The following is a 19,318-nucleotide window of genomic DNA, read 5'->3' as shown; positions in this document are numbered from 1 at the left end:
TCGGCCGAACTTCTTGCGTAGCTTCTACAGCGTTGACTGCTATGTATGGAATGGAGTATAGAAGCCAAAACAGCATATGGAAGTCCTTCCGTGATATGTGGACGCGCAGGGGGACGCAAAAAATCTTGCTGTTGTGATCCGGACTCAGCGGATGTCTGCGACGCAGGACTGAGAACTTTGATTACACCGTCGACCTCCAGTACACGTGTGCTCTTGACTTTCTTTCCCTTTCACAATATTTTCTTCCTTTTTTCTTCCCTATGAAGTAGGGTTGCTAACTGAGCTCAGTGCTGGCTAACCTCCCTGCCTTTCATTCATTCCGTCTCTCCGTCGGCGTAAGCTTCACCTCGGTCACGAAGCACCGTATTTGAAAACTTTGTAGCTGAGATATGTGGTTCATGAACGAGTTAATTTCATCGGTGTAAAGCCACGGCTTGCACCGGAGGCAGCCGGTGTAAGTGAGGGGAGTGGGAGTCAGTGAGATAGTGGGCTAGCAAGCAAGTGAGACAATGAATGAACTAGCTTAAGAAGTGAGTGAGTGAGTGAGTGAGTGAGTGAGTGAGTGAGTGAGTGAGTGAGTGAGTGAGTGAGTGAGTGAGTGAGTGAGTGAGTGAGTGAGTGAGTGAGTGAGTGAGTGAGTGAGCGAGCGAGCGAGCTGGCCGGCCTGCCAGGACAACCAGGACAACCAGCTCCAGCGTTGCACCCATCCGGAGTGTTGCGAAACGCTCAAGTACGCACACCACCTGGGAGCATCGCCCGAGTCAGGTCACAGATTTTCCTTCAGTTTCGCTACTTTCAGAAGCGTCTACTCGCGGGCAGAAAATGAAGCCGAAGAAGGTGACAGAAAAATGAAAGAAACCCGGAAGACATCCATCAAGACGGCTCGGAAACGACGCCAGAACACGGACCCAGAACGACCCGCCGCGCTCCTCCGGGTCGCCCAGCGCGTCACCTCGCGTCCACGAAATCGAATCACACAAGACACCTTTCTTTTCGCGAGTCGCGCCATCGTCCCGCCCGCACACAGAGAGACACACCGCGTTCACATACTGGCGGCGGCGGACGTCGCGATTCAGAAGGCGGCCGCCGGTTCTCTGGACGACGGCCACCGCTGCTCCGGACATCGCGAAGGCCCGCTGGGCGCGCGGGTGCTCCTAAACAGGCCCCCTTTGTTGCCACCGTCGGGGCCCACAAAAGCCGCCGCGCGCCGGAGACCCACCGCAGCGACTCAATGTCACTCACATGATCACAGAAGCGCGCGCAACGGCGAAGGACTTCACAAGGGGAGACGGGTGAACAAACGCCGGACGAGCGCGCGCGGGCGCGCTTCGAAGCCCACGCGCGATTGACTGACACCGCTAATATAATGGTGGCTTTTGACCCCGCCGGGTCAAGAGAAAGCAACGAAGAAAGAAAGAACGCGATGGGAAAGATGAAAAACGACGCTTGCGCAAGGAAGCCGGAGATGGCAGCAACGTTACGTCTGATGCCGTTGCTGCTGATGAGGGGGCCGCGCATGGCTGTTGGAAGATTCTTAAGGCAGCCTCTGTGCACGGCGAACACAGTCGCCGAAAATCTTATCAGCGGGTCAAGCGCGTCGTCACGTGGTAGTGACGGTTGAGGACACGGCAACAAAAAAAGAAAAAAAAACGTGAATGGCCAAACTAACTTTACTGGGCGAACCTGTGCCCAGAAAAAAACAGGCTACACTCAATGTTCAACGAAAATGGCGAACACAGTCGGCGATCGGCGAAAATCTGATCAGCGGGTCAAGCGCGTCGGCTTTTATACATCAGTCGTCGAATGTTGCAGAGTATTCCCTGGGACCCACGTGTCTTCCACAAAACTCTACACTATTCGCGTCACGCACACATGCAATCATATTACACACGGTTCGGTGACAGACAGCGGATGGAACCATTGATAACATTCCAGAAACGTCCGATACATGCAGGCACGTCCTGCGCTGTGCGATAACATTTGTTAGGCGTTGAAACGTGGTCACCCAATAAAGATAAGCAAGTACGTACACGTGTCAATATAGTATTTTGCTAGGTTATCTGTGTTAGGCTGGTGGACATTACAGGAACTTTGTGTCGATCGCCCATCCTTTCCGCGTGAATACTTCGGAAAACAGTTTATTCAGTGGGGATGTGACAGCCCTCTATGATCGTCGTCGAGAATTAGCATTTGATAAGGATGAAATAATGCTGTACGGATAAATCAATGGGGTTATAATTTGAAGCATAACGAAAATAACTGGAAATGAAGCTAAGAACCGCTCAGCGATCCAGGGAACTCAGAATTATTAGCTGAACATTAAAAGACAGGAAGACGAAAGCCTAGATTGGGGGGCCAATGAGCGGTTACAACAAAGGTAGGTTACCCCCCTAGCTGATTAAAGGCATGAACAACTGATTGAGAATGAGAAGTGGAGTTGGAAGGATCGTGTAATGCGTAGAATTAGAACAAGCATATGAACTGAAAGATAATATAATAATAATATTTAGGGTTTTACGTGCCAAAACCACTTTCTGATTATGAGGCACGCCGTAGTGGAGGACTCCGGAAATTTTGACCACCCGGGGTTCTTTAACGTGCACCTAAATCTAAGCACACGGGTGTTTTCGCATTTCGCCCCCATCGAAATGCGGCCGCCGTGGCCGAGATTCGATCCCGCGACCTCGTGCTCAGCAGCCCAACACCATAGCCACTGAGCAACCACGGCGGGTATGAATGAACTGAAAGAAGAAAGGAAGAAACGCCGTCAGGAAGGGTAAAGGACAAGCTGAACTGATTAGATTAGGAGGGGGTGATAGAAAGACAGGGAAAAACACATAGGTTAGCCAGTGCATGGACTGGCTGGTTACCCTGTGCTGGGGTAAGGGGGTAAAAGGTAATAAAGATTAGAAGGAGACCAGTATAAAGAATAAAGAAAGAAGCTGGGAAAAAAGAGCAAAGAAGGTCCACCCGAAAGAAAAAAAAAAAGAAACAGACAACACGGGTGGGGGCGTGCTAGCACACAGTAATGCTTCAGTCACTCATTCAATCCGCACGCGTCCTCAAGAGCAACAACGCACCCAGCGCCTTCTGTGTTGAGCACCGACTCAAGCAGTGTCCGAAGATTCTCTATTTCGACGAAGGGCGATTGTCCAGACTGTCTACTGCGGTTTAGATTTCTTATTACTTGAGGAAGTGTGCAGATTAGGTAACATATGCAGGCATAAAACGTAGAGCTTCACGAAACACGCTGAAAACTGGAGGTCACCGCGGATGACACGTCTGTCCAAAAGGGAGCATAAAATTAGGCCGATGAATGGTTAGTGGCTATCTGGCGGTGGTAGTGGCAATGGCGATGTCAATGGTGATGATGAAAATGATGAAGATGATTATTACGACGACGACGACGACGACGATGATGATGATGATGATTATGAAAGCATAGAACCGGCAACAATTAACGCGAAACTGTTAATTCTAGAATGCGGCTAAAAGTCCTCGTGCAACGTTTACACTTAGGATGAACGGAGAAGCAACTAAAATATATAGAGAGAAGAAAGAAAAAAAAATGGAAAGTAGAGAAAAATGCGGAATGTAAAGCCACAACCTGTTTCTGCCAAGGACAGTATGCAACGTGATTTGCGTCTCCGCCGATAGGTGCCGCTCGCTGCTTGCGCTTCGAAGCGGAAAAGAAAGACGAAAAACAAAAGAAGAAAGAAAAAAACTGAGAGGCCTGCCGCTATCGCAGGGAAGACAAAACCGCGCGGCATTAATTACCACCGTCACGGCAAAAAGTGAGACTCGTTTCCTTGCTCCTTATCGTGAAAGTCATCGCGGGCAATTTTCGCGCGCACGCGCGCATTACGAGACAAAGAAAAAAAAAAAAGCAAACAGTAGTGGAGGCGGTAATTGCTCGCACTTGGATACCGTAGTAACCTCGAATGCTACGCTCCATGCAGCGCGACATCAGTCTTCGCGGCGATTTGCGCTGAAACAGGAAGAAAGTGTGACAGTTGGCGTCTTTAGGAAACGGCGTCGAAAATGAGTGCTCCTTCGTGTCCTGACACGCATGATTGTTGTCCCAATTAAAGACGCATTTGACTTGGAACGTCACTATCGCTATAGTTCAGATGTGGATGAAGGTCTGGCCTTTGCCTTATATATGGAGAATCTTATTATTTGAGTGATAGTCAATTCTGCCGTTCGCTCCATTTTACTGTAGTTTGCATTACAGCGGAAGCATTTACTAACCCATAAATTTTATTTGGAGCGTGTCTGTCTAATCTTGATGTTGACCAATGTCACTCCTGTGCAGGATGCAAACAAGTGATTTATTTATTTATTTGTTTTATTTATTTATTTATTTATTTATTTATTTATTTATTTATTTATTTATTTATTTATTTATTTGACCTCAACGCCATGCGGACAATAGTTACAGTCACTACAAAAAAAAAAGATAAATTAAGAAAGATTACGAGAGCCATTGCATCAAAAAAGCAGTAAAAATAGAATACAATGAAACGGCTTTGTTATACAGTGTTAGTTAAGCAGTTCTTCAAGTGTTCCCTGCCAACTATGCTGGCAATTTAAGCATAAGGCGATCCCCCTCTTCGGACGTTCGTGGTAGGAATGACTGTAAGAAAGCGTTAGTATTTCACGGTGGAATTCCAACTTTGTGACGATGGTCTAACCGAGATGACACAAACATAACGGGGAGAAAAAAAATCTGTTAGTCGCGCAGACAATGATAACGAACCAGGTAACGAAAATGAAAGTAACACGGAAGAGCGACTTTACGACAGTGTACCAATAACGGTAGGTAGGTCGAGGCTAGATATCATGATGCTTATACTGGCAGTTCTGCTATAATTAAATAAATGAAGCGAGAAGGGTTGTTTTGAGTTATATCTAACGAATATCTTAAGTTTCTTAAGATATATATATCTTCAGAATATCCTGCATTTGGGAACACCCCATGACGTCCGTATATTGTTAGCACGGAAATTCCGCCCGATGAAAGTATGGAACGGCTAAAACACTGCACATTATATAGAAGTCCACTAGCTGTACTTCTACCGTCTCACCGACGTGCCTCGCCTTGTGTCGGACGACGCGGACAGAACAACACGCACATTGCAAGGACTCCTGCGGGGAACGTTGTTTGTACACTAAGGCATCATTCACTTACGCACGGCGAGCAAGGGGAAAACGCGGATAACAACCCGGTCGAACGTGTAATTTTCGTCGCGATAGTGTCGCCATCTCAGCCGGGTGCAAGGTGCGTCGAAGCGAGGCCGCAGGGCACAGTGAAAACTGCCCGATCGCTCCCGTTTTATTTCGCACTTAAGCATATAGTGCGCGGCCGGCTGTATTTTCCTTATTATCTCCCGACCTCGCATGCGGAGAATGAGTTTTATCGCGTGCAAAGGTAACATCGCAAACATGCTCAGTGTATACACGCGAGGTCGTCGAATCGATCCACGGTATGAAAGTACACACGAGTTTTTTTTTTTTTTTTTTTTTTTATGGCAGATAGACGCGATCTGACAGTTCATTTTTTATAGTATGCGTAGCTGCAAGCCGTACTTAGGTAGCCACTATTACTCATATGATCCGGCTTATCAGTACACGGGAGTTCCCTTGCCTGTAGCAAAGTTTGTCTTAACTAACCAAGTACTACGGTAAAGTTCGTTACCTGTACATAGCCATACGAGCAACAACCAATGAGTACAAGGGCGCAGGCATTTCTACAGAAAGAAAGCTTACAAAATTAAGAACGGATCGCAGACCCCTCAACTTTTAACGCTCGAAATGCTGACACATCGGACCAAAAACAAATTGGAACGCAAATGAGTTCAAGAACATTGATGGGGACGACAACGATGATAATAACTGATAACTCACTTAACAAGTAGAAATAGTTTGATACGGATAAAACACCCTTCACTGTCTACAACGTGGAGCTCTACATATGCTGTATCTTTAACGTAAGCTTAGATGAACGGAAGCAGCCTGTAAGGTATACCAAACCTGCAATTGAAGCAAACTGAGTTGGGAGTGATATACGACCCTTCCCAAGCGCTCTACACGTCGTCCGTGCTACACATACTCCCAGTAGTTCGCGGACTGAGCTCTGTTGAGTATACGCCCTATCGTGTATACACCTCTCGCCACGTCATAGCAATATATACCCTGTACTGCAGTCTATACACGCGCTCACGTGGCTTGTTTGTTACGTTATTTATTGGTGGCGGCGTGCAACGTTAGTGAATCTCTAAAGCCGCTGTCTTTTCAGTGAGCCAAATGTGCATGTTTCAATCCCGTTGAGGTCAATCTGGCAGCGAAAGTGAGAAAAGAAAATGTTGAAAGGGCTGCGACGCATCATTAGTCTACCGATACAACTTATGAGGCAGCTTCATAACTATGATGGATGCAAGTGGTCTTCAAACTCTAAAGGAAGCTCAGCGCAACCAAGAAATGCATCGTGGTGTTTAAAGTATTAAAACCTCTCAACTGGCTATGTAGGGTGCCGCATTCGAGGGCTGCGGATAAATTTTTATCCATCTGAGTGTTTCTAACACGGAGCTATAGGTTTTAGTACGCAAGAGTTTTGGAATTTCGCCTCCATTGATTGTAATCAGGCCTCGGCTGCCTGAAGTTCGCGTGCACCTTAGAAATAACATGAGCCTCAACAAGCACCTGCTAATCCCAAACTCTGCTTGTGACTGCCCTAAAACAGGCCGATGACATTTCCTAACTTTGAGCATGCCCTTCGTATAAAGCTCCGGGTTGCTGGAATTTAGTGTCCCTTTACCGCTGCACTTTGGTTAGTACGAGCGACTTTGACTCTAGTGGCGTCTATGCACGTCTCTATACCCCTTCTCTCTCCCCTTCTCTCTCTCTCTCTCTCTCCCTTCTCTATCTCCCCCGTCTTCTTTCCCCAGCGCAGGGTAGCCAACGGTACTATTGAGTGGTTAACATCCCTACCTTCCTTACATCCATCCATCTCTCTCTCGCTCTCTCTCTCTCTCTCACACACACACCATCATCATGTCTGATACTTAGCAATCAGCAACAGTTGACTGCGTATAGAGAGCCAAGGCTGATCGCAGACTGCCTTAACCATCGGCTGGCTCCCGGCCACGAAGCTTCGGTCAACGCGTTCGCCGCGACGTCGCTCGAGCGGGCGTCGCACAAAAGCGGTCCGGGCGATCCGAGCCGAGCGCGTCCTTGTTTAAAGCTCGCAAAAGCAGCGCCCACAAAAGGCCGGAGCTGTTCGCACGAGGGCCTCGTAAAGCTTTCGTGTCAAATTTTACGCGCCGACGCAGCACGACGAAGAACGGGCGCGGCGGTCTATAGGACGGCGCGGCTATAAAAGAAAAGCGCCCCGCGAACTTGCTGCACGTAGCCAAGCCGAGCCGCGGTCCCGCGTGACTCACAAGCGGTCCATACCTGGCCTCTTGGCTTCGGGCGCCCAGAGGTGACAAAGTGCCAAGTCGTCATACGCGCGCGTGCTGCTCTAACGCACAGGCCGCGGTGCGGCTCGGGGAGTGCCAGATGTCTTGAAATACGGGCGCCGCTAGTGACATTGGCCTGTGGCCCAGTGAATGTTGAAGTGAGCCCCGCTGTCATTGTGGACGCTGCGGAGCGTCGGTGTCTTGGTATTCAGCGCGCGAGTACGGCGAATAATGTGCTGGCGTGCTATAGCATATCGGTGCAAATAAAGATTATCAGTGAATATACGGCGTTCCGCTGCGTAGCGGAAGGTCGCGGGTTGGATTCCGATGGAGGTGCCATGCAGGAAGGCTCGTTTACTTAAGACACACGTGTATGCCAAAGAACCAGAGGGGATCCCCTGCATTAGTCCTCGTGGCACGTCGTTTTACATGATACCGTGCCGTAAACTGCAGTCGCATACTTGTGGAGAAAGAACTACGATCCAAAGGTCGCTTGAGTATCACAAATTAGGTGAGTACCCTGATGTCTTTTTCCAATTTCAGCTTTTTTTTTTTTTCAGATGAATATACCTCGCTGATTGCTCTTATTCTTGCATTCAGACGGTCTGGTGACCGTTAGTCTTTCATAAAGATTTCATGAAGTCTTTGAACTTCCAGTGTCACAGCTGAAGTGCACCTATACACGTTGGGTGCGCCAAAACAAGGTGTCCATAGGAGCTCTCGGTAAATGCCTATGCGGTTACTACGTTGCTCAGTACGAGGTCGCGGGTTCGGATTCTCGGCCATGGTGTACATATAGCGATGTGGGGGGGGGGGGGGGGGGGGGGGGGTAGTGCAATGACGCGCCTGCGCCGTGCCCTCCCGAAGTGGCAAAAAGATATCGCGTTAGTCCTCCACTGCAGCGCATCTTATGATAGTCTCCTACGTCGCTTTGTGACGCTAAATCTCCCCAATCGCATAGCCCCCCCCCCCCAACACACACACACACGCACGCACACATATTAGGCTGAGGCGCGAGAAATTCAACTGATAACCGTAGTCGTCGAACTAGTAAAATAAAGAAAAGAAGACCCCCTCTCTCCTTGCCCCCCCCCCCCATAATGAAAATTATGAAGACGAGAAATAAAACAAAAAGAAAGCTTAGAAAAATGAAGACACTTTCACCTTTCTTTACTTTAGCGCGTGTCAGGCGTTGCGCTGGCTTCGCTTGAAATACATAAGCACACGCACATACACAGAAAAAGAAAAGAAGAAGCAAAGGCGCATCACGCCGCTACTGCAGCTGCGGCCTTTCCCCGAAGCGCACTGTGTACAGTCACGGCCTAACTCCTCTGGAAAACAGCGAACAAGGACGCTTCGCAGCCTTACAACGCCGCCTGCGGTCATTGCGCAACACGCCATAGCATAGCCTAGAAAATACATGCATTACAAAAAAAAAAAAGGAAATGAAAAAAAAAAAACTTCACAGCACACGCACTATAGGGAGCCAGGCTAGCCTCGCTGGGCAATCCGGCGGACTCCCCCACGTCGTCGCAAAATCCACGGCCAAGCTCGCAGCGAGAACGACGGCGTCGACGCATAGCGAGGCAACGCGACAGGACCGCAGCGTGGCGTGGCTCATTACGGCGGGCGCTTAACGAGCGGCGCTCGACGCAGCGCGCTGTTCATCTCCGGCGGCACGGCTTTTCCGCGAGCAGCCCGCGACCCCCTCGGCGAGTTTGTCCTTTTGCTCGGCGCTGAAACGGCGCGAGCTCGCTTCGAGCTGCTGCTGCGTAGCCGTGAAAAGCGCGCGCGACTCATGACCCACTATACACAACGCCGCGGTAACCTCGAGTCGTCGAAGCGGTTAAAAAAAAGGAGTTGGGTCACGCGCCCACCGACAACTATCGGCGAAGCAAAAATGTACAGGCCAAGAGGAGATAACGGGCCCATACCCAGTGCCAGACGGTGGAGATGCCTTTTTAATTAAGCTCCGAACCCGTTCCCTCGCTCCCATTTTTTTTGTTAGTATTATTAATAGATTTACTGTTATATTTTTTGTGTGTGCGCGCGCAAGAAAAAAGTGCCCCCCTCCCCCCCAGCCTAAGTTTATATATAAACACACGTGCACTCCGCGTGAGCGCCCCAGGGATAAATAACCAAACGACGCTCACGTCGCCGAGCAGCCGCAGCAGGAGCGGCAGCGCGCGCGTAAAATGTCTCCCTTAATGGAGCTTAAACGGGCCCACGTGCACCTGCTGACGGACGTTCATTTGTCTTGGCCTGCGGGGCCGCACGCACACCGTGTCCACCGCCGCGGGCATAGCGCGTGGGACACGTTTTTTTCGTGGAGAAACTGTGTATACGGCGACCCCTATATGCCGCACAACACCGTTTTGCGCCACGCACGAAATAATAATAATAAAAGAAAAGAATGAAGACACGCCACGCGGATGCCGGCACTGTGGCTAAGCGGGATGGCCAGAAGCGGACAGGGTCTCGGCGATCGAGTTGCGAAACCACTGGTCGGATTTTCTGCGTTGCGGGACTTTCGACGCAAACGGCGCATTTGCCGAATCTAATCGCGGGGACGAAGCAACACGCTAGCCCGTTCTGCCCAGTGAGATCGCCGTAAGTTGCCCTGCCAAATATATTAAAAGCTCATGACAACTTCCCCCAGAATCTCCCTACGTTCAGAAATTTGCTTTTTACAACCTTCTGTATGCCTTGGAGGAAAGAAAACATTAAAACGTTCCGAAACACTGCAAGAGAGAGAGACAGAGAAAGGGAAAGGCAGGGAGGTTAGCCATTTTGCACTTGGTTTGCTACTCTACACTGGTGGAAGGAAACGCGGGAAGGAAAGGAAAATGGAAAGGGACAAGAAATCATTAAATGACAGCGTTCACCGCAGACCTCAGTCCGTTCACTGCAGAGCTCAGTCGTCTCTAAAAGAAGCAGTACACTGGTGGCTCTTTGTACGAATGACGGTTGAGTCAATGGTTCCACTGCTTTTTCTACTGTGAACGCACGGTCGTTCATGTCAACTGCATCCTGACGTTGCAGCAATTACGAAAGAACATGGAGGAGTGAAATGTCGGAACTGTTAGAACGAGTGCGTCGTCAGTGTGTCTTAGCAGTCGTGGCACATCTGGGCCCACATTCAAACACTCACTCGTGAAAGTGCTGTCCGTGATTGGCCGTAGCTGCTTCATTCGACTCGTTGCCACGGCTGTCGATGACGCATTCATGTGCGTCCACTGCTCTCTCCTCTAATTACGCTTGCGTTTGTGTCCCCATTTATTCCATTTCCTCTTGGCATCTCTCAAGTACACCCTGGGAAATAGCTGGCAAGAATACACTGGTACAGGCCCATTCATTAATTCATTCATTCATCACCTCACCTTCGCGCTTTGACATGTCGGACATTTTTCTATTAAGTTCTCCAATGATGACAGTGATAGGCGTGATAACGAGACAAACGCAGAAGCGGCGGCCAATCACGGACAACATGAACAAAAGGTAGCGTCTAAAGGAAAGCAGAAGCGTCTACTAGACGTCCGCACAAGACAGCCTATAGAGGTGCGGCGAAAAGTGCTCTAGCTTCCGGGTGGTGAAAGTTCCAAGGGAGCGAGATTCGGAACGCGACGATACCGCGGAAGCGAACTTATCTTCCGTCTTGGGAACGACGAAATCCGGGTCACTCTCGGCACCGCCTCCGCCGGAGACACCGCGGGCACGAGGTATACGAATGAAGATTGCGCGTAAAGAGCGGTTACATTGCTACGATTATACGCCGCGCAGTTACAGGAGATGATTTATTGCGCGTTGAACCGGCGAAAACATTCCTCTGCTAACTCACCTGCGCTTACCTTGATCGAACGATGTTTCCGAGTCTCGTGCAGCAGTACGAAAAAAAAAAAGCATTGGTGCAGCAGTGTGTGAGTTCGTATTGCGCTTCATTCGTCTGCGCGCACAAGGTACTCTCATAGACAACCTTATCGGCTAACCTGCTGTGCAAAGCACGGACCAGCTGACCGCTACAGTGTAAATGTAGCAGGCGCCAACGCTAGCCAATCCAAAGAACTAAATATAAGAGAATATTCTTGTAAACGCAAACGCGCTGTAATCACTGATGCACATCAAGATTTTCTTGCTTGATCTCGTGACGAATTCTCTTTTTGTTCTCTTCGAACACACTGTTTTTTTTTTCTTGCATTGTTCACTGTAGAAAAGAGGCTGAGGTCCCGTGTACATAGGGCACGGTGACCTCGGCTAGTTCATTTATATGCATGTTCTCATGAGCATGTCGTCAAGGCGACACGTTGTCACGTGGTCAACAGACCCAAAAATTAATTTAATTCGCGAGTTTGTGTGCAAAAGAATATGACTATGAGGCGCACCGTAGTGGAGGGCTCTGGTTTAATTTTGAATATCTGGGATATTTTAATGCGTATCCAACGCAGTGCATGGTACACGAGCGTTCTTGCAGTAGGCCCTCACTGAAAAGCGACCGCTGCGGCAGGGATCGAACCCACGACCACTGGGCTCCCGCGACGGGTATCGATGCACCTGGTCATGCACTGCAAACCAACGCTCCTGGCAGCCTTGCGAATGCCACGAGAGTTAATTAAGTCACGTATTCTTTTCCATGAAAAGAGTTAGGCGCGTAAACGGTTTTATCAAGCTGCCAATTTGTTCGGCGATCTTATTGCCGGCTTTCGCCATGTGCATGCGATGGGAAGTATTATTATTATTATTATTATTATTATTATTATTATTATTATTATTATTATTATTATTATTATTGTTATTATTATTATTATTATTACACACGGCCCCCGAGTAGAGAAGGACAGGTTTGTTGGTCGGCCGCTGCTTTTATAGCCTTGAATATATTGTAAGATAACCTCGTGAAAAAATAAATACATACATACATACATATATATATATATATATATATATATATATATATATATATATATATATATATATATATATATATATATATATATATATATATATATATATATATATATACACCGCATTCCATTCTGCATCTACGTTACCAGAATGAACAGTTGCCTCCACGTCGATAGGCTGGTGATGATGCCAATAGCTCAGCTCAACTCCAGGACGTCTTATATAATCGTCGCGACCATATCAAGCGTGCTTTGACATTCCAATAGAGATCCAATACTGTCTCCAAGCCACGAAGTTCTATGGGCCCACCATTTCTAGGACATTAAGTAGCGCAAGAGTAACGCGATGCGTCCTCATGCGTGCATCGTGGCTGCATGACGCCTATTGTTATAGTTATTGATTTCCTGATGAACAGTCGCATTCAGCCGCAGATGCCTTAATGCGCAGCGAAGAAATCATGTGGCGGCAGAAGTATCAACCTGTCTCTATACTTTCTTTCCCTTCTCGGCAACAAGCAAGAAAAATGCAAAAAATATGGTGTGGGAGCACAACCACACGAAGTCCGCGACCATGCGCAAGCCTAGACGAGAACGTATTGCAGAACTAGCACACCTTTCAAAGCGCCCATAAATCTGACCGCAGGGCGAGCAAAAAAAATATAAAAAATACACAAGGTAGCAAGGCGCCACGAGGGCAGATCTAACAGGTACGATGGGGAAAAGAAGAAAATAAAAACAGATACAGAAGAACTCTGTTAGAAAGGAGCGCAGAAGAAGCGAGGTCTGCGCCGGCTGGCTCCCGGGACCTCGCCCACTCGCACCGTGGACACATCGGCTGCCGCCGCGTCCTTGAACGGAAACCTTAAAAACTGGAAAGTGGCTCGTGCGAGCGTACGCAGCCAGCGAGGCAGCAGGCGCCAAGTGAGCTAGCGAGCACGCCAGCAAGCGAGCGAGCGAGAGCCTTCGCCGCCTACAGGTGAAAGGGGAACCAGCGAGAAAGAAGGCCGCGGAGGCAACCACCACCACCACACCACCACCGCCGCCGCCACCACCACAGCCACTCTATAGAGCGCACGCCACACACGCACGCACACACACACACACACGCGCGCGCACGCTGAAATCCCCGGGCTTCTCTTATCTACCCCTGGCAAGGCGCGTCGAGGCCCCGGCCAACGCGGCAGCCTCGGCGGCGAGAGTCGACCACAGCCGCCACAAAGACCGGACGGAACGGCGACCACATTCCTGCACATCTCGCGAGCGAGCCACAAGACGACGACGGCGGCGGCAGCGGCAGCAGCTTGAGACAAGGGGCCACGCAGCTCGCACGCACGAACGAATGTGCGGTGGCGAGAACGGCCGGAAAGAAGAAAAAAGAAAGAAAAGAAACGCGCGCGTCGGCGACACAACCAGCGAGTTGACTTCAGTGAGCAAGGACACCCGCCTCTGACGTTTTGTACACCGGGCTGGCTTGAAGCGAGCAGGCATCCTGTCCCTTGGTGGACCTCGGCAGAGATCATGACGATGATGTCGTCGTGCGTCACTGCGACAATTTTTTTTTTTCATTCCGAGAAGCGTTTACTGTCGCACACGCACCACACGCGCTGCAGGTCGGCGATGAAGGAGAGAGGAAAAATGAAGGTAGAGAAGCATGGCCACGGGCATCGCGTCGCAGGCGAGGAAGTGTCGTCAAATTCCAGACGCTTGCACGGAGGACGCGCTTGACAACTCCAGAAACCTGGCGCGGCTCGTCAATGGGGGAAAAAAATGCGCAGCTCAACGTGCGAGCACGGTCACGTCACGTAAGAGCATCGCTGCCTAGTACGTGAGCCTTCTACTTCTGGGACAGTCTTTACTATGGAGTCCTTATGAAGATCTCTCACCAGCACATACTTCTTCAAGCGCCCTATTCTGCTTTCTGGCAACTATGGCAGAAGACGTCTTGGAAAACGAGGTTCTTGCAGACCTCTGCAGGGAGCCATGGATGATCGTGCTGCTGATCTCAAGAGAGAGAGAGAGAGAGAGAGAGAGAGAAGTAGGAAAGGCAGCTGGGGAAGGTAACCACATGCTGGTTTGGCTTGTGTGGGGGCTTGTTTAGTAACTAGACAAGGTGACTAGCAGGAACAAATCGCCGGGCTGTTTCGCAGTTCTTCGGCATGAACCATTCGTGATGATGATCATTCACTCGGTTTCTTGCGTTCTCTCCCGGGTTGGCATAATAGGGTCACTGGCCTCACTGCAAGAGCTCACCACAGATGTATCCTCAGACGCCAGACGTAAACGGGCTTCCACATTGACCGCGGGACCAGCCGATGATTGCAGGAAAAGCAAGCAGACGAAGGCGCAGCCAGCTTTTCCGAAAGCGCCGTGCACAGGCCTAGGCGGTCGCGAAGAGAAACCGGCGACCGACCGCTCCAGCGAGCGTCCCCATAACAACTGATCAGCGCCTCGCTGCAAATAGAGTCCGAGCTGAAATGCTAATCGGGCCAATGGCAAGGGGAGCTAGACGAAAGCGGCAGCAGCGGTGCTGGTGTTGGGGGGGGGGGGGAGGGAAGACTCAAAAAGAAAAGCACGAAACCGTCCGCATACGCTTTACACGGGGCCGCCGTCGTGCTTCTGCTGAAGCAGCAGCCGACGAGCCTTCGCTGTTTCGGCGGGCGGAACGCCGAGGAAACAAGGGAGGAGAGATAGAGAGAGAAAGAGAGAAAGAGAGCCAGGGGCCCCAAAGCTGAACAGCGCCTTTGGTCTGGCCGAGGGGCACGCACACAACCGTTGAATGGAAGGGGGTCGGGGAGGTGACCGGGGGTAAGAGGCAGTGTAATCTCATCACATTTCGAGCGCACTTCCTTCTTTGCAGCCAGTGGCAGCAGCGGACACAAAAACATTTCGCCATGCAGCACGCTTCGACATCCTCTCCGTCACCCCTCCCCATCTCCCTTTCTGCTCGTGGGGACGCGTTTTAAGTTCTTGGTGCACGCGCGCGCATGCAAAATTCGGCCGGAATAATATAGCGGGCCATGCAAATGCAGCTCTCTCCTCGTCCTCGCGGCTTCGAGAGAGGGCATACAGCGCAAAGGTGGAGAGTAATTGGGAGGAAAGAGATGGGGGGGGGGGGGGACGTCGAAAGAAAGTGCACTTGTGGGAGTGAAAAGTTGTAGGGGGGCGAGAGTAACCACGGGGAGGTTCTGTTTGTGATGATGGGATTAAGTGTGCGCGCATACGGCAACGCTCCCTACCTCTTCTGCATACGCATGAAAGCCGAGAAAACGTGGTTGAGGAGGAGAAACGGTGTGTGAAAAAGAATGAGAGACAGCGACAGTGAGAGACTCAAGATATACGCGCAGACGCACTGACACCTCGTCCAGAACCGTTTTCGGCTAGCCCACTCTCCACTGTACCCGCGTGTGGCGCTCTTTCTTTCTTAACTACTTCGGCACGCGCGTATGACCTGCGCAGCCTTCCCAAACGCCGGCGCGTACAAGAGACGAGACGAACGGACGCAGCCGTGGTCTACTGAATAATGCATCGGGAATGCGTCGAGCCGCTGCTCATCTCTCTTATTTTAAATCACTGAAAGCAAGAAGAAGAGGGGGGAGAGTAGCGAGTCTACTACTACATAACGAACCAGGAAAGGAGGCAAAAATAAAAACGCGGCTGCGAAGGGAACGGCGGGGGGGAGGCGCTTCGGAGATTACGATGAGTGAACCAGTCCGCCGGCGCTTCCCGTGTTCGTTTATGCATGCGGTTGACGAGCTAATTTAAAGCCTCGCGCGCTGCTACTAAAACCGTATAAGTATATATAACAGAGAGAGAAGGAGAGGACACACAGACACACTTAACGGGGGAAGCCCAAGGATCGCAGCGCGGTCGCGTGTCGGTGGAGAAAGCGAGCGCGTGCGTTCCGGACGACGTGATTGAAATTGGGATGTCAAAGAGAAGTCAAACCGATGCATCGCTTTAAGCGTGAGTGTGTGCGTGTGTGTTGTGCTGCTCCTTGTACATTCTGTTCTCACTCGATGGTTCGCGGCGGGGCAATTTTCGCCCGTCTGCGCGAGCCAGACGACGGCGTCGGGAGAGGGGTGTCCCCAGCGAACTCTCGGTCTCTCTGTTTTGACGCCGGCGCCGAGGGAACGACCGCGTTAATGAGCGCGTCATTTGCTATGCGCCGAGCAAGCCAGTTAACGGGCGGCTTTCTTGGTGCGGCGGCTATTATACATCTTTTCTAATCTGCTGACTGCATTTACGGAGCATTAGTACTTATATACGGGGCTGTCTATGTTCCCGTTTATATGCTTGTCGCCTCTGGTTCGGTGGCCGTCTTTTCCTGTATTTTCATTCTTTTTTTTTTCATGCTTGCGGAATGTAAACAAAGCCATTTTTGCAGTGGTTCGCCACCTGGAGCGCACCAATAGCCTTATATTGTCCGGCGCTGTAGACAACCAGGAATTTAATTTGTGAGCGCAAACGTGTGATTAAGGCATTGAGCCGCGCGTTGCATAGCTCGCTTTCTTGGTTACCGCTGTCGTTATTGCTGACAAAATGGGAGAGGTTAAACGCAACGCCATATAAAAGAGCTTTAAGAGGTTATAATGCTTTCTGCAAGTATAAACGAAGGCGCAGCTGTAGCGATGCCTTTTAACGACTACGCAATTTTCTGCGTTACTTTTAATCGTGGGCTTAAGTAGAGGATGTGGTTAGCGTTTCATAAAGAGTGCGCTAGAAACACACTTATTCCATGCTCATTGAAGGTGGGTGAGCGTAGTTAGTAAGAAATTTGGCGTCTGCGCAACCAAACCGGGAAATCGTTAAAATTTGTAACTATAGTGGTGCGTTATAGAGACACTATACCTGAGGAATCCCTTATACAAGAGAGACTTCCGCGCCGTTTGCTGCATTGGCGCATTTTAACACTAGCGATGAGGTCACGGTGTGTCAGGTACTTGTATGCACACGAGGTGACAAAGATTAAGGCGGAGTGCAAATACCCGGACGATGGGACCTAATGCGTAACTATAGCCTTCTTACCTTACGATATGATGCAGTGTATCCGACAAAATTTCTCTTCTACTCGTGGCAAAGAATGTGTCCCTGCTGTTAAATGCATACTGGTATATTATACGGAGTTTAATCCATGTGTCTCACAACTTGCGCTTAGGTTGGGTCGTGTGCATTGCAGTGTTACAGAAACAGTCCTCAGCTATTGCACCGTTCCTCGGCGGTTTTCACTACCGGCATTCGAACTCTTACGAGCTGGTTTTACAGCTACGTAGCTGTTCGAGAGTCGCTGGCGGAGAGGCTGCGAAGCTTTATTTCAGCGTCTCCGTTTCGGCAGACGCCTATAGTTTCAATCGCATGTGTCCCACGGGCAATTCATTCCAAGTTTCTGAGGGAAATGATGGGCACGGTACAGAATGAGAGTCTCAAATTCAGTTGCGTGTAATGCCAGCCTCTGCGCATAAAACCATGTGGTTTCAGATTATGACAGTCCGTTACAAGCAATGGCTGCTTTGGCAAGGTGAAACGGCGTCGTTCTAATACAAGGCGGCAATATAATCTTCCTTGGGCTACTTTCAAAAAAAAAAAAAAACTTTGAAGGGGATGTGTAAACGATTATCTACATTCAAGTAAGTTAACGTGCCGCAAAAAAAGAAACCCATCAGTAATGCCGTTTGATCCATGCTAAAAGAAGGATCATAAGGTGACACTGCAGAAGAACGCACTCTTTTCATTATGGAGAAATTGAAAGTAGGATTTCCAATTGTCGAGACGGTTACCAATACGAATATCCGTACAACGAACGGTTAGGGCCTGCAACAGAACTAGAACCAGGACAAAAACTAAAACACCCTTATATTTATGGCAAACCAAGAACACAAAAAAGAATACAATGTACAAGAGAGCCGACAGGCATTACAAAAATGAAATCGGGTGTATTTATTGTTATTCGGCAGAACAAAAAGCAAAAGTCTGGACATATCGCCGGGAAATGACTGGGTAAAGTAGAGACACGGGACATTTACTCAAAAATCGGCGCTATCCCGCTAAATGTAGGACAGTTGGCAATTGAGAGTGACAATGGAATAATGCTAAGCGCGACACATACCATACCTACACAAGCGTCACTTGAAAATTCTTAACAGCCAGCGCATGTTAATTGAAGTTTAGAGCCTGCTGAACCAAGGAAGAAGATCTATAGACAGTACCACCTAACGCAACTCTCACCATAACTTGACACCGAAAGCCTGAGGAGTGAAACCACGGGAAGTAAAATCAGCCTCAGCTGAACTCCATGCTTAAGAAAGTAACAAAAACGAGAAATATATTAAGCGAGCTGAAAGTAAGTGAGAAATAAAATGAAGAAAAAGAATAGAAGAAGAAAAAAAAAACCGGCGGAAAGAAACCGCGTGAGTTGAGTTTCGTGCGCACCATCACTGGCTCGTGGAACACCTAGCAGTATACAACGAACAGGTGCGTGCGTTGGCCGACTGTTGTGCCGCAAGCTACCAGCGCCTGAAAAACGCTCTTGGTTTACTTAGAGGATTTTTTTAAAGACCTTCATGTTTACCTGTCTGCGCGCTCACTGCAGTTTGCTTCATTTGACCTAATGTTCCCATATTAAAATGGTTCACTGTCGAATCAAGCTTGCCCCGTGAGGCCCCTCCTCTACCTGTCTGCTCCGAATTGGGTGAAATTTGTAAGAAGCGCTGCAGTTTGGGATAGCCCCGAGCGGATCAGCACGTCGCGCGGTATAACAACGTGACCCAGTGGCGGGATACGTATACAAGTGGCCGAGATTCGACCCGAACGTAGTCCATACATCATGGGCCTTCTCCTGCGTGCACAGCTCTACAGGAAAAAAGGGGGAGTGGGAGGCAGGGGGGGGGGCAGTTACGAACGCTACAAGTGGCGGCGGCTGCGCCGGGAGGTGTGTTCCCCCTATTACGAAGTGGTTCACCACGT

General features: G+C 49.6%; 1 long non-coding RNA gene across 1 annotated transcript in view; it reads right to left on the bottom strand.

The window, feature by feature from the left end:
- The window catches only part of LOC142584370 (uncharacterized), a 477,159-nt gene that overhangs the window by 334,116 nt on the left and 123,725 nt on the right, over positions 1 to 19,318 (bottom strand). The gene's annotated exons all lie outside the window — the stretch shown is intronic.

This window comes from Dermacentor variabilis, chromosome 6 (genome assembly GCF_050947875.1).
Source record: "Dermacentor variabilis isolate Ectoservices chromosome 6, ASM5094787v1, whole genome shotgun sequence".
Classification (NCBI taxonomy): Eukaryota; Metazoa; Arthropoda; class Arachnida; order Ixodida; family Ixodidae; genus Dermacentor; species Dermacentor variabilis.
The sequence above is the reverse complement of the archived record's forward strand: the minus strand, read 5'-3'. Positions and strand labels throughout refer to the sequence as shown.